Here is a 12,674-nt window from a genome sequence, read left to right on the forward strand (position 1 = left end):
TAAAAAAGGAAAAATCCTGCCATTTGCAACAATATGAAGGGAACTTGAGGGCATTATGCTAAGTGAAATAAGTCAGACAGAGAAAGACAAATACTGTATGATCTCACTTACATGTGGAATCTAAAAAACAAGCAAACAAACAAAACCAAACTCATAGATAAAGAGTTCAGATTTGTGGTTGCCAGAGGCTGGGGGAGGGGGGAGGGGAATTGGATAAATGTACTCAAAAGGCATAAACTCCCAGTTATAAGATAAATAAGTACTGGGAATGTAATGTGAAACATGAAGAACATAGTTAACACTATTTTATGGTATATTTTAAAGTTGCTAAGAGAATAAATCCTAAACGTTGTCATTATAAGGGAAAATTTTTTCTTTTTGTATCTATATGAGATGATGGATGTTAACAAAACTCACTGTGTAATCATTTCAGAAGATATGTAAATCAATATGCTGTACACCTTAAACTTACACAGTGCTTCATGTCAATTATATCTCAATAAAACTGAAAGAGAACTGTGTCAACTCATAGCTACACTTCCTTTTTTGTTCTTATTTGACACAAATTCTTTTTTTTTATTTTAACGTATGTAGCTTATACTACCAATTAGATAGGTAAATAAACTAATTACAATGTAGTATGAAGCACTCTAATAAGTGAATGCTGCCAAATAGCCCTGCAAGCATCAAAGACAGCCTGAGTTTAGGTGAGTGGATGACTGCCTGGAGCAGGTAACATTTTACCTAGTTTATATAGTATTTACAAGAAAATCTATTGAAGAAAAGGGCTAACAGGAAATCCATGTGAATAAAACAGCATGTGAATTGTCCCCAAAGCTCAGATGAGCTCAAGATTAAAAAAAATAACAATTTTCTTAGTATAGCTAAAGTATGGTATATGGATCTAGAAATTGTGATGGGTGACGATGGAAAAGTAGAGAAGATTCAGATAAGAAGAATCATAGGTCTAGCATCGAGAGTTTGACATTTCCTTTCAGGATGTCACTAGCATATTTTAGAGAGACGTGACACGATTAGAGTTAGAGTTTAAATACAGTCTGGAAACAAAAAGAAAGATGAAATTGAGAAGTGGAATACTGGAAGCTGGAAAACCAGTTAAGAGACTGCTACAGTATCCAGATGAGAAACAATGAAGGTCTGAGCTAAGAAAATGACATTCAAATAAGTGAAACCCAGGCAGAATTTAGCGTGAGCAGATCCTGTTGGACCCTGCCCACATCCCCAGGGATCTCTTTCACTGGTTGGGTATGCCCATCTCCTCACTCTTGCCTGTGTTGCTACTCCCACCTGCTAACTCTTCCAGAGAACTGTCCTTGCATAAACGGAGCAACCTTGTACTTTATATGACCCCTTATAATAATAAAAACATAATAATTAGAGCACTAGACAGAAAATCAAAAAAGTAGTGATTCTAGCCCAAATCAGCCACTTATTTACATGAAGTTAACTTCACAAAATGTGTTTCCTCATCTGTGAAATGAATATGGAAAACTTCCAACTTATGACAAGGTAAAAATGCAACTACTAAATCTGCAAATGGCTGGTAAAATAAATTACTACACAAAAACATAAATGTTGCTATCATCGTCATCTTTTACAACTGCTGACTTCCTGAGCAGTCCACTAAAATAACCGGTTGGTCAAGCAAAGATGAGTTTGTTACTGCAGTGATGGACAGCACCACACTGATGGAGTCTTAATACTGTCTCTGAAGGTAGTTAGTGAGTAGATATTTACAAGGGTTAGGCTTTGATGTAGGGTGGGTCCTCCAATGCAGCAAACCAAAACTCACGATATAATAATTGAGACTCGGTAAGCAGAGAGTGATGAGGGTTTTGAAGGTGTCTTGATGAGTGACCATTCAGTTGATAAGACTGGTTTCCCTGGTTGAGTGATTCATTGCCCTGAGAAGGCAGGCCAGTGGAGCAGTCTATGCTTCACATAAGGAGATGTTCAAGAAGTTTCCGAAACAAACAATAACGTGGGCAAGAATTTCCTGGAAGAGTAAAATCATATCAATTATATAGTCTTAGTTTTTGATCCTATTAACTATCTGTTTGCCTGCCATTTGTTATCACAATTTTTGGGCTAAGTAAATGTTATCAAGTATGAACTATGTTGATACATTCTTCTCCTTGGTGCTGTACAGATCAAATCTTATTTAATTCTAACAGCTATAGAAAATATATAGTTAGCCTATGGTATTATTATTACCATTTTAAAGATCCAGAGGTGAGATTATAACTCTTGTTCAAAGTTACAAATCCTGATCCTTCTAAATAAGAAAGCAAACAAAAACACACAAAACAGAAAACAGAATTAACAAGCAATTGATAAGGCATTAAGCTTTTAAAAACTTCATTTGCTCTTTCATTAGTTTATTCATGGTGAGGTTGCACGTGGGTGTTCACTTCACCCCAGGAAGGCCAGAGGCACAGACTAGATGACCACTGCCAGCACCCGAGGATGATAAAGAGATCATGAAATAGTTTAAATCTTTTACTCTTACCCAAGTTCGTAGGAGATGAAGGCACAATTGTAAAATTGACTTAAACTTCTAGCATTATGACTATAGTGGAAAAATAAAGACAGATTAAAAGCTGCAACGATGTAAATTAGTGGCTTTCTAGAACATGAAAAGTCATTATATTTCATGAGTTACAGGAAGCAGTGTCTAACTGCAGAGAAGTCGGTGCACACAGGAAGTGTGAAAGTCTTCATCAGACTGCAACGAGGCTAAAAGCTCAGACTTGGACAAGCTCTGACTGTGCAGGAATTCCAATGACTGCCTCACTCTCTAATCCAAGTGTCCTTTACTTCTCATATTTCAGGAGTTGGAATTATCACTAAGAAGAGGGAAAAAAATAGGAGTAATATACATAGGTCAAGAATATAAAATACAAAGGTCAAGAATAAACCTGACTCATTTTTTAAAGAGATTGTTATTTGACAAAGAATTGTTTATAACAAATTATGAGTTCATATATACGTTATGCTAAATTCACACAAATGATTGATTAAAATTAATTTAAAAGAAAAATACTTCTATGAAATGTTTTATAATTCATCAGTTTGACCTTGATTTGTATTCCTTTCAGGATAAATTTCTCTGGATCTATAAAAAAATAAACATTTTGATTACAGAAAGCTGGAAGTTTTTACTATACTAATTATAGCTTATAATCAAGCAAGCTTATTTTAGAACAAACTTACCTGAGTAAGATGATAATTACATATCAGCTGAGTTTGAGAAAATTCATGAACTATAAAAAGACCATATAAAATATAAAGTGAAAAGAAAACTGAAAATCTGTGGTTGAATTTGCATATCAAGCAGAATAAGAACAATTTTAGCTTTCTATTTTTAGAGACACACTTTGAGAGAAAATCAAAAAGCGCTTAGGAATATCACCAAAGTTATAAAAATCCATTACTTACATGTTCATTGTACAAAACTAAGAGATGCTTTGTTCGACACTGCAAAATAATATATTCTTCGGGAGAACACAGAAAATGAAATATCTTAAAGTTATATTTTCCTAATTTTAATACTTGCTCAAATATTATAAATTATTTTTCTCATAGTAACAGAATGGGTGATCACTAAAAGATTGTTTATCATATGTCTGTGATATCAGAGAGCTATTTATTTTGGGGTTTCAAGAAGAGAGAACTATGGTGAAAATCTACTTTGGAACATCGGAACATATTTAAGGAAAGCACTTGATGACCCGAGTAATGTAAAATATCTCAAGAATGCAAATAGTACATTTGCTTTGGAGAAACAATAAAGAGGTTCATTCTGGTTTTTCATCTTTTGTGTGTGTGAATTGCTTCCATGTCTAGGAAAGAAAACCTAATGTTCTCTTCAAGTGTAATTTACTAATGCACATTTCATTTGCAGACATATAAAGAAAAGGCAGTGAAAAAGCAATGGTTTTCAAGTAGGAGACCCTTATCATAGGTTCGAACAAAGGTACTGATGGATCCAGACACTATGTGAAAACTTACAAAAGTTTAATGAGACTCATGGATTTACACACAAACAGTGGAATAAAAATTATAAAGTCACTAATGGTGTTTGTGACACGCTGATAGCTGATAGGAATACACGCGGTGTTTCTTCTTTTTGCCTTTTAAATGTATTTCAACTTATATCTGAGGAATCTGTGGTATTCTGATAACATTTTTTAAATTTAATTTTGTTTAAAAATATAAACCCCTATCTAGGAATAATACAAAAGATTAAATAAATCAGTTTCTTAATAAATATAAGATAATTGGAAAAAAAATTAAAGCATGAGTGGCATGAATAAATGAAAGGAAAGTGATAAAACCATCTTTGGTGGGAAAATATAATAAATATAAATATATATACTTAATAGAATGACACATTCTTATTTCCTATTTTTACTTATTTCATATCTTTAAAAATCGTTACTATTCACACCATTCTATACCTACACCTGTCTACGTTCTTTTTCAATCCTTGGTATTTTAAGCATGCTCACAATTTCTGTCTTCTTCACTCTGCATTCTATTTCACTCACGCTGCAGTATTTTTGAACCTCCAATATCATGCACAGAGAAATACAATAAAGGCAACTCCACTTTTCACACACTGTGGGGCAGAAGCAGTTTTGCACAGGGGCGGAAGCACTGGAGGGGCTGGCCCTCTGTGGTGTGCGTGTGCAGTCAGGCATGGTGCTGGGGTTCCAGCGCTCCTGACGGCCAGGAGTCACGTTGGTGTGCGGTGGGTCGGCGCTGAGACTTGGCAGCATTTGCAGAACATTTTAAAGTTGTTTTTGTTTTGAAACCTGTAATTGTTTCTGAGCATTTCAAAAGATTTGTAAAGAAGATAATGGTCAGAATATTCAACAACAACCTGCTACAGACAGACTTGATATTACTGGTTTTGCCTTGTGTTCTCAAAGGAAATTACATTACAGGATCGATATAAAGCTACTTTTAGCTTGATACTTTTAAATATTTTTGATTGACTTGTTTTCAGGTCTAATTAGGTATTATTTTTAATTTCATAGTCCAACAGACAAAGATTCTCATCATAAGAAGCTGAAAATTCAGCTCTAGGATTTTCACTTATTTTTGCTTTTATTACAGACTCTTTCCTGCCTGGTTTCCAACCTGAGACGACTCTCATTTGGCTTTTGGACGCCCGTACTCCAGGGCCTGTAGACAGCAGGGACACACACTGCTTTTTCAAAATTTTTCAATACTTCAAATCGCTTATCATTCCACTATTCGAACAGGGACATAAAAATATTGGGGATAAAGAGATTTGAGCTACAAAACTCAATCTCAAGAATCAGTTTCTAATTCAAATATTTCATGTATCTCTGGTGCCAAAAGAAAATTCTATCCTAATGAGATGTTATTCTTTAGGAACAAGTGTTTATCATGTCTTTGAATTTAATGCACAATTTTGCCTTCAGACAAATTGCTTTTGGTAATGGAAGAAGGGCAGCTAGCTGCTTTTTCCCCTTTATTTGCTGCAGTGATTATTTGGTTATTTACTTGTTTTCCAGGGTAAAGATCTATGGCATCCACATCTGACGACAACCTGGCTCTCTGATCACTTATTAGTTTTGTAACGCTGGTAAATTCATTCGATTTTTCCTAGCCTGTTTTCTGTTTAACTGTTAAGCGGGCATGATCACAGGACATACACACTTCACAGAGGGTATGCAGGGGATAAATGAGGTAATGAACGTAAAGCACTTAGCAGAGGGTTCAATAAATGTGAGTAGTTTATTAACAGTTACTATAATATTAGTTATATTATAACTATAAATGATTGTTCATTTATTCAAATATGATTTATTCCATACTTTTGTGTCAGGTCCTGATAAATCCAGTAAAAGATAAGAAGCAGACATCCAAAAGGGAGATAAGAAATCCAAAAAGGACAACATTATTGACTTCACACATTTTTCTGGAGCTCATCATGACACAGCTACACCCGGGCAGTCAATGACACAGAGAAATGGCCCCATAATGACATGTCCACAACAACAAATCAGACAACATTTGACCAATTGCTACTCATTTAGCTTCTAATTTACCAAAGATTTAACTAAGTGGAATCATTTTATTTTCTTCTAGATATTTTGTTTTTATGCAGACATGCTCACAATCATTTCTAAATTTAACCTATTTCGAATCTGTGGGTTTTCAGTGAGGAAGTCAGGGTGCTGGCTACCTTTCAAGACCATAGAAAGATACACATAACTGTATTTGCACATATGTGAATTCAGCTGCCTCTGTTTCTAAACAGAGGATGTGTTTGAAAAGCAAATTTTCATGCTCAAAAGCAAGCTGTCTAAAGTCATAATGCCTACTGCCTACTGTGTGCAAAGTAAGGAATTATGCATGATTCCTGATAAGAATGTTTTTGTAACAGTGATCAACTACTAGATTTGATTACTGTGATTGTAGGAAAAAACTAAGTTTTAAAAATGTGTTGAACACAAATCATATATTTTCACATTTTAAAAAATTATTTATTTTCATAGCTTATGGCCAATTTTCCATTATATGGATACATTAATAATTAATACATAAAGCTTTAAAAAATCAATATACACTGAGATGTGAAACTGAAAGCTATAAACGCAAACTAGTAAGCGTGTCAATGTTAAGAGTTATTCATAAGTGCTTTAGGGTATTATTGTTATTGGGCTTCTAATCACAGGTTAAAGATCTGCAAACTTCATTGATTCACATAAGAAATTAAGAGAGATATAGCCGTGTGTATTCTTTAAAGATAGCTAAGGAATACGCTGAAACATTTGACTTCAGTGCAATTAACAGTACAGTAACTGCTGGATCAGAAAAGTTTAAAGTCAATCACTGAGAACCACTTGAATGGACAGTGATTGATTTTGCTCACTCCAGCCCATAGGGGAATGATTGATCTGAGCTGTATTTTGTGCTAGCCTTTTCTCTATTGCAAACCTAATGAGGCATAAGGGGTAAAGTGAAAATGGAAACAATAGAAATAGATTTGTATCGGTGTGAGGCCAACAACATGGTGATGAAATAAAAAATTAATACAACCAGTTGTTTGGTATCAAAAAGCTGTACTCTCACATTTCCAGAAAGTTTTTTGCCCAAAAGTATTATTTTTTTTACATTTCAGCATCTCAATTTTATTTGATTAAAGTTGCTACTGAGTACCTTCTATGAACCTAGAACTGGCAGGAGATGTTTAGACGGACTATTTTATTTAATATATGTTACAGAAATGCCATTACGATTGAGATTCCATTGCCAGAGTATATAAAAAATATACTTTTGGGTGTCTGTTATAAAGAACATTTGTAAGAATCAATCTTGTTGGTAAATACTTGTTTTGATGGTTTATGGGAGAGGTTAAAAATAAATGATATTTAGAAAATAGTAGTTCTAAGGCTCCACAGGGCTCATAGAGGCTTTCAAAGCATCAGCAGATGATACCTTGAGATTTGAAACTAGACATATTTACAACTAGAAAAGTACATTTAAATAGTTTTGTGAAGATGGTAGTTAAGAGGTGAATAAAAGATGTTTCCTGGAAGAAAAAATATATTAAGTGCAATTGGTCACAATAAAGAAAGATTTGATGTGGCTAATAAAAATTGTCATTAGTCTCTGGAGTGTAGCTTTATAAACGTAAACTACATTATTTTATTCATTCAATAAAAATTTAACTTATCACACTCCCTCCTACTTCAGCTAATTAATTCCTACTCAGCCTTCAGAATTCAGCTTATGTAATATTTCCTCAAAGCAGTTTTTCCAAACCTTTCAGACCCTGTGAGGTCTATCTTCCTCTATTTCTTTATAATACCCTACCTAACTTTCTTTCCTTGCACTTACCACACTAGTAAAGATAAATAATTGTATAATTAGTTTTTCCGTGTGTTTGTATACTCAATGAGGGCAAAAACTATTTTCCGTATTTACAACTGCATTGCCAGCACCTCGCACAGGGCTTTTCACTTAATAAACACTAAATTAAAACTGTTAAATCAGGAAGTGAATACATCTGTCTGTATAAATTTAGGCACTAAAGTTATAGAGTGAAATCAGGCATAACGTCCCCGGGAAGGCTCGGCGTGGGCGGGTGACCTCAGTCAGGGGGCAATGATGGATCAACGAGAGAAGGCGCCAAGGTGGAGAAGGGACCTCTGGACCACAGCGTAAAGGGGAAGTGAGAGGACGAGATGAAACTCCACGAGCAGGACAGACAGAGGCGTCCTCCGAGAGGCATAGGATGCAGGATCCAGCAGGGGGAACTGTGTAGCCGCCCCTGACACAGGAAGGGTTAATAATCACTGGAAAAAGCTTGCCAACAAACTGTGACCTGGAGGTGAGAAGGCGGGTTAGCCAATGACAGGTAAGACGGGGGCGGGGGGGAAGGCAACCTCGCCGCCCTGGGGCACAGATGGAGAAACGATATCGATATCAGGAGCAGGAGGGACCGTTGCCTAAGAGACCTTGCCTGCTCCGAGATAAAAATATAGGAGCACAGTAATAACAGGATAATATCAAAACAGACGCCGAGGGTGGGCTCCTTGAGAAATCACTAAGAATTCTGGGTATTCGCTAATTACTTCATCCAGAACACCTGTGTATGTTTAACAGATGTAAGCTATGTATATATTGAAACTCTGTTTATAATAAACTCAGAGTGGCCATCAGCCCTCTCCGCATCTATCCTGATGTGTACATTGGATTGCTACACCGACAAACTGAAACTGCAACGCCAGCCTGACCAGGTCTCTGACGCCCAACCTGGAGCTCTGAAGCCGAGATTCCTGGTGAAAACGTCCTGCATTGGGCAGCAGTGGCCAGGCCCGAGCAGTGGTCTTACTTGGCCATTGGCTGAGGAGAGCACGACTCCACTCAAAAGCTGAGGCAGACGTGCAGGAGGCACAGCTGGCCACGCTCGTCGCAGCTGGGCAGTGAGTCCCCCTTGAAGGAGTGCCTGTCTGCTGCGAGCCCGATAGTTGTCGCTATTCCAGGCACGGACAGGCTGTTCTGTAAGGACGGGGCGAGGCACCAGGCCGGGGACGAGGCCAGAGGCGGGCCTCGTGCGTCTCTCTGGGGAGTTCAGATCTTTCCCCATAGACAGTAGAGGCCCTGGGAAGGTTTAAGTAAGGAAGCAGTGGAAGCAAATCTGTGTTCTAAATCTCTTCTGCAGCATGATAATGAAGCCTGGATGCAGGCCATTGGCCAGGAGCTGTTCCGGAAGGCCCCGGGCGAGCATGGACAGAGAGCCTGGCTGGGCCTGGGGCGCAGGGCCCACAGAGAGGCCAGGAAGGCAGCACTCAGGCTGGGATGACCCCTTAGCCTGGAGGAGGAAGTAGGAGCAAGCAGCCTGGGACACCTCCTAATTTTCTATGCACATAAAATTTCCGCATGCTCTGAGAATAAGCTTCAAGGGAGATAATAAAATGAGGCTCCCTGCAAACTTCTACCACTCTAAGTGTAAAATCGCCTGATTACCGCAGCCAGCTTCTTGCTGCTCTCCCTGTAATCCAGTTCTGGCTGCGATTACACAGCGCTGCGCCTCACGCTGGTGCCAAGCGTCAAACAAACAGATACCGACGATTCAGTGTGATTTGGCGCGTGGGAGGAGTCCCAGGAGCTCAGTCACAAAGGGAAGCCTTCCATAGGCGGGCAGAGAAAGTAAATGCAGAGAGTTAAACGTTAAAATAACAGACACAAAAGTAAACACCTCCCCCCAACACACACACACACACAAAACGGAGTGCTAAATGTGGTATTCACTGGCATTGAATTTGAAAGAAAAATAAAATGCCAAGTAACGTTGGGTTATGATGTTATTTGAACTAAATCTTTAATGAAACCTTGATACATAGTCCACAGGTGAATTGAACATGCACCTAAAGCCATTTGCTCCCTGATCCCAGGCTGCTCAGCCAGCATCATTCTCCAAAAACACAAGCACGTTGGCGCCTCTGACTTCACTCACTCTCTGTGATGCCTTCTCCTCTTCTCTCTGTCCTGAAATTTCTTACTCATTCAACAATGTTCAGCCCAAATTTTACCTTTTCTGAGTGTGTGCCACTCATGTTCTCCCATGAAATGAATTAATTGCTCGTCTCTGCCTCCATGGACATATACACATACAGATGTAGATATGGAGACAGACATATACATATAGATATTTAATTTTAAATTCTCAAAAAGTTCACTGATATACTTTCTGGGTCCAGCAACATGTTTGAAAAAATAGTAGTTAATGAATAATTTCAATTAAGCTGATTCCATTGGGGACGGTCACTTGATCACATTAAGTAGTACAAAAAAGTATGAATGAAATATAATGTAGAGATAGAGGGAGAAATGAAGAAAATAAGAATAGAGGAAGATTTCGCAGTTCTAATCACAAAGTTCAGAAATTTGTTACACCCAACTTATGTCTAAACCCTACTTATCCCTCAAAATGAAATGAAAATAAAGCTTCCTTCAAAAGTTTTTCTTGATTCCTCCTCAGATTTAAATAACTATTTTGACTTTCATATAATTTCAAAGTTTTCTTCCTCAAGAACTATAATTTCATCTCCATTATTATTTATTTGCATTTCTATATGTGTGTATACATTTATATAGATTTATCTAATAATAGTCTCTTTTCTTGTTAAATTACGTTACAAGCCCCTTGAAAGCAGGTTTCTTATAGAATTCACTCTTTTGTTCCCAACTGCACCTAGTACAATGTGTTATGATATAAAGCAGTATTAAATGTTTGGTAAATGCACTAATGAAATAAAAATTTTCTCTTTTGGAGTATTTTCTGACATAAGATGCTATCTAGCAGGTTTTCCAGCCCCAGCACTATCGGCATTTGGGGCTTCCCTGAAGATTTCATTGAACAGCTGGACATTGTTCTGTGCACAGGATATTTCAGCAGCATCTCTGGGCTCTATCCACTAGGTGCCAGTGGCTCCCAGCTCCCTCCTCACAGTTGTGACAATCATAAATGTCTCCAAACATTGTCACATGTCCTCTGCTGGGGGTTGGGGACGTCAAGCAAAATTGTTGAGAGCCACTGATTTTACAATTGTCTACTTACTGTTAATTTAGATAGGTAATAATCACTCACTGATACTTGAATCATGCAGTGGACATGTAAGCAAGGTGGGAGTCCACAAAATTGCAACGTGTATTTACCTGGAAAATGAGAAAACAGGAGGGAGACAGAAACTCAGAATTGGTGAACATTGCCGCTGCACATTGTTTTCATAGTACACATTTTTGTAGTGATATCAACTGACACAACAAATATTTTTGGGGTCAAATGGACAACTTTGTGACTGGATTTCTTTATATGTCAAAGAAAGCAAAATTTATCCCTGACCTGTACAAACCGTCAACCCCTATGGAAGTATACAAGCTTAAGCTCTCAGCACTGAGGCATAGTGTTTTGAATATACATGGTATTTTCATATATATATAGATATTAATAAAATTTTCTGAGTTAGCATTTTGTTTCCTCCCTGCTGTGGATGATTTAGTCTATTTATCAAACACTTATTAAGCAGCAGATTTTTTTCCAGAAGTTCGGTTGGCAGCGGACAGCTGAATAGACATGATCACAGCTGTCAAAGAACTTGTATTTAGTGGGAATAAGCCAGCCTATAAAATAAAATAGCAATATACTGTACTTAGCTCCATGATACAGATGAAAATACTGTAGTGGCGTAGAAAAGACGCTCTTAGCTCAGTTGTAAAGGCAGAGAAGGAGGCTGCTGATGGTTTTTAAGCAGCAGAGTGATATAGCTGTGAACGTGTTGTAGATAAAACTTCAGGACTGGAGGCAAGGAAACCACTTCAAAGCCTTTTACAACAATCTAGAGAGGCTATGTTAAAGGCTGAAATAGGCTGGTGGTAGAAGGCTGGGGAGAAAAGACAAGATAAACTTGAGAAATGCTTGGAGACAAACAGCATTAGAATTTCAGGAATGACAGGATGTGATGTCTGGGGATAGAAGGAGTTAGATGGTCTCCCCAGATTTTAGCTGTGGGTGAGGGGTGGTCAGGAGCACTACTAATTGAGACATGAATAACCGAAGAGGAGGAGCTTTCGGGAAAAAGATGATGATGGGTTCCCTGAGTTTCCACGGGCAGCACAGCACATGGCTCAAATTTCACCTGGTCTGAGTTTAGGAAGTGTAGAAGCAGTAAAGGCAAATATCAGGGTTGAGTCAAGGTTAGGGTGGCTTTTTTTCTTCGTGTTTTGTCAGTTGATGACTCAAGGGTCTTAGCCTGTCTAGAAAAGTAAAGTCATAAAACCCCACTTAGACCCTGAGGAGCTCCTGGGGTCAATACAATGGAAGTTTACAGAATTCCATAGAGTGGTGTCCTGTACAGATCTTCCTCAATCTTTTTAATAGGATTATGTCCTGATAAATTTATTGTAAATTGAACATACCGTAAATAGAAAATGCATTTAATCCACCTAACTTACCAAACATCACAGCTTAGCCTAACCCACCTTAAACGTGCTCAGAACACCTACATTGGCCTACGGTTGTGCACCTAACGCAAAGCCTGTTTTATAATAAAGTGTTGACTGTCTCACATAATTGATTGAGTACTACACTGAAACGGAAAAACAGAATG

This window comes from Equus caballus, chromosome 1 (assembly GCF_041296265.1).
Source record: "Equus caballus isolate H_3958 breed thoroughbred chromosome 1, TB-T2T, whole genome shotgun sequence".
In the NCBI taxonomy this organism is placed as follows: Eukaryota; Metazoa; Chordata; class Mammalia; order Perissodactyla; family Equidae; genus Equus; species Equus caballus.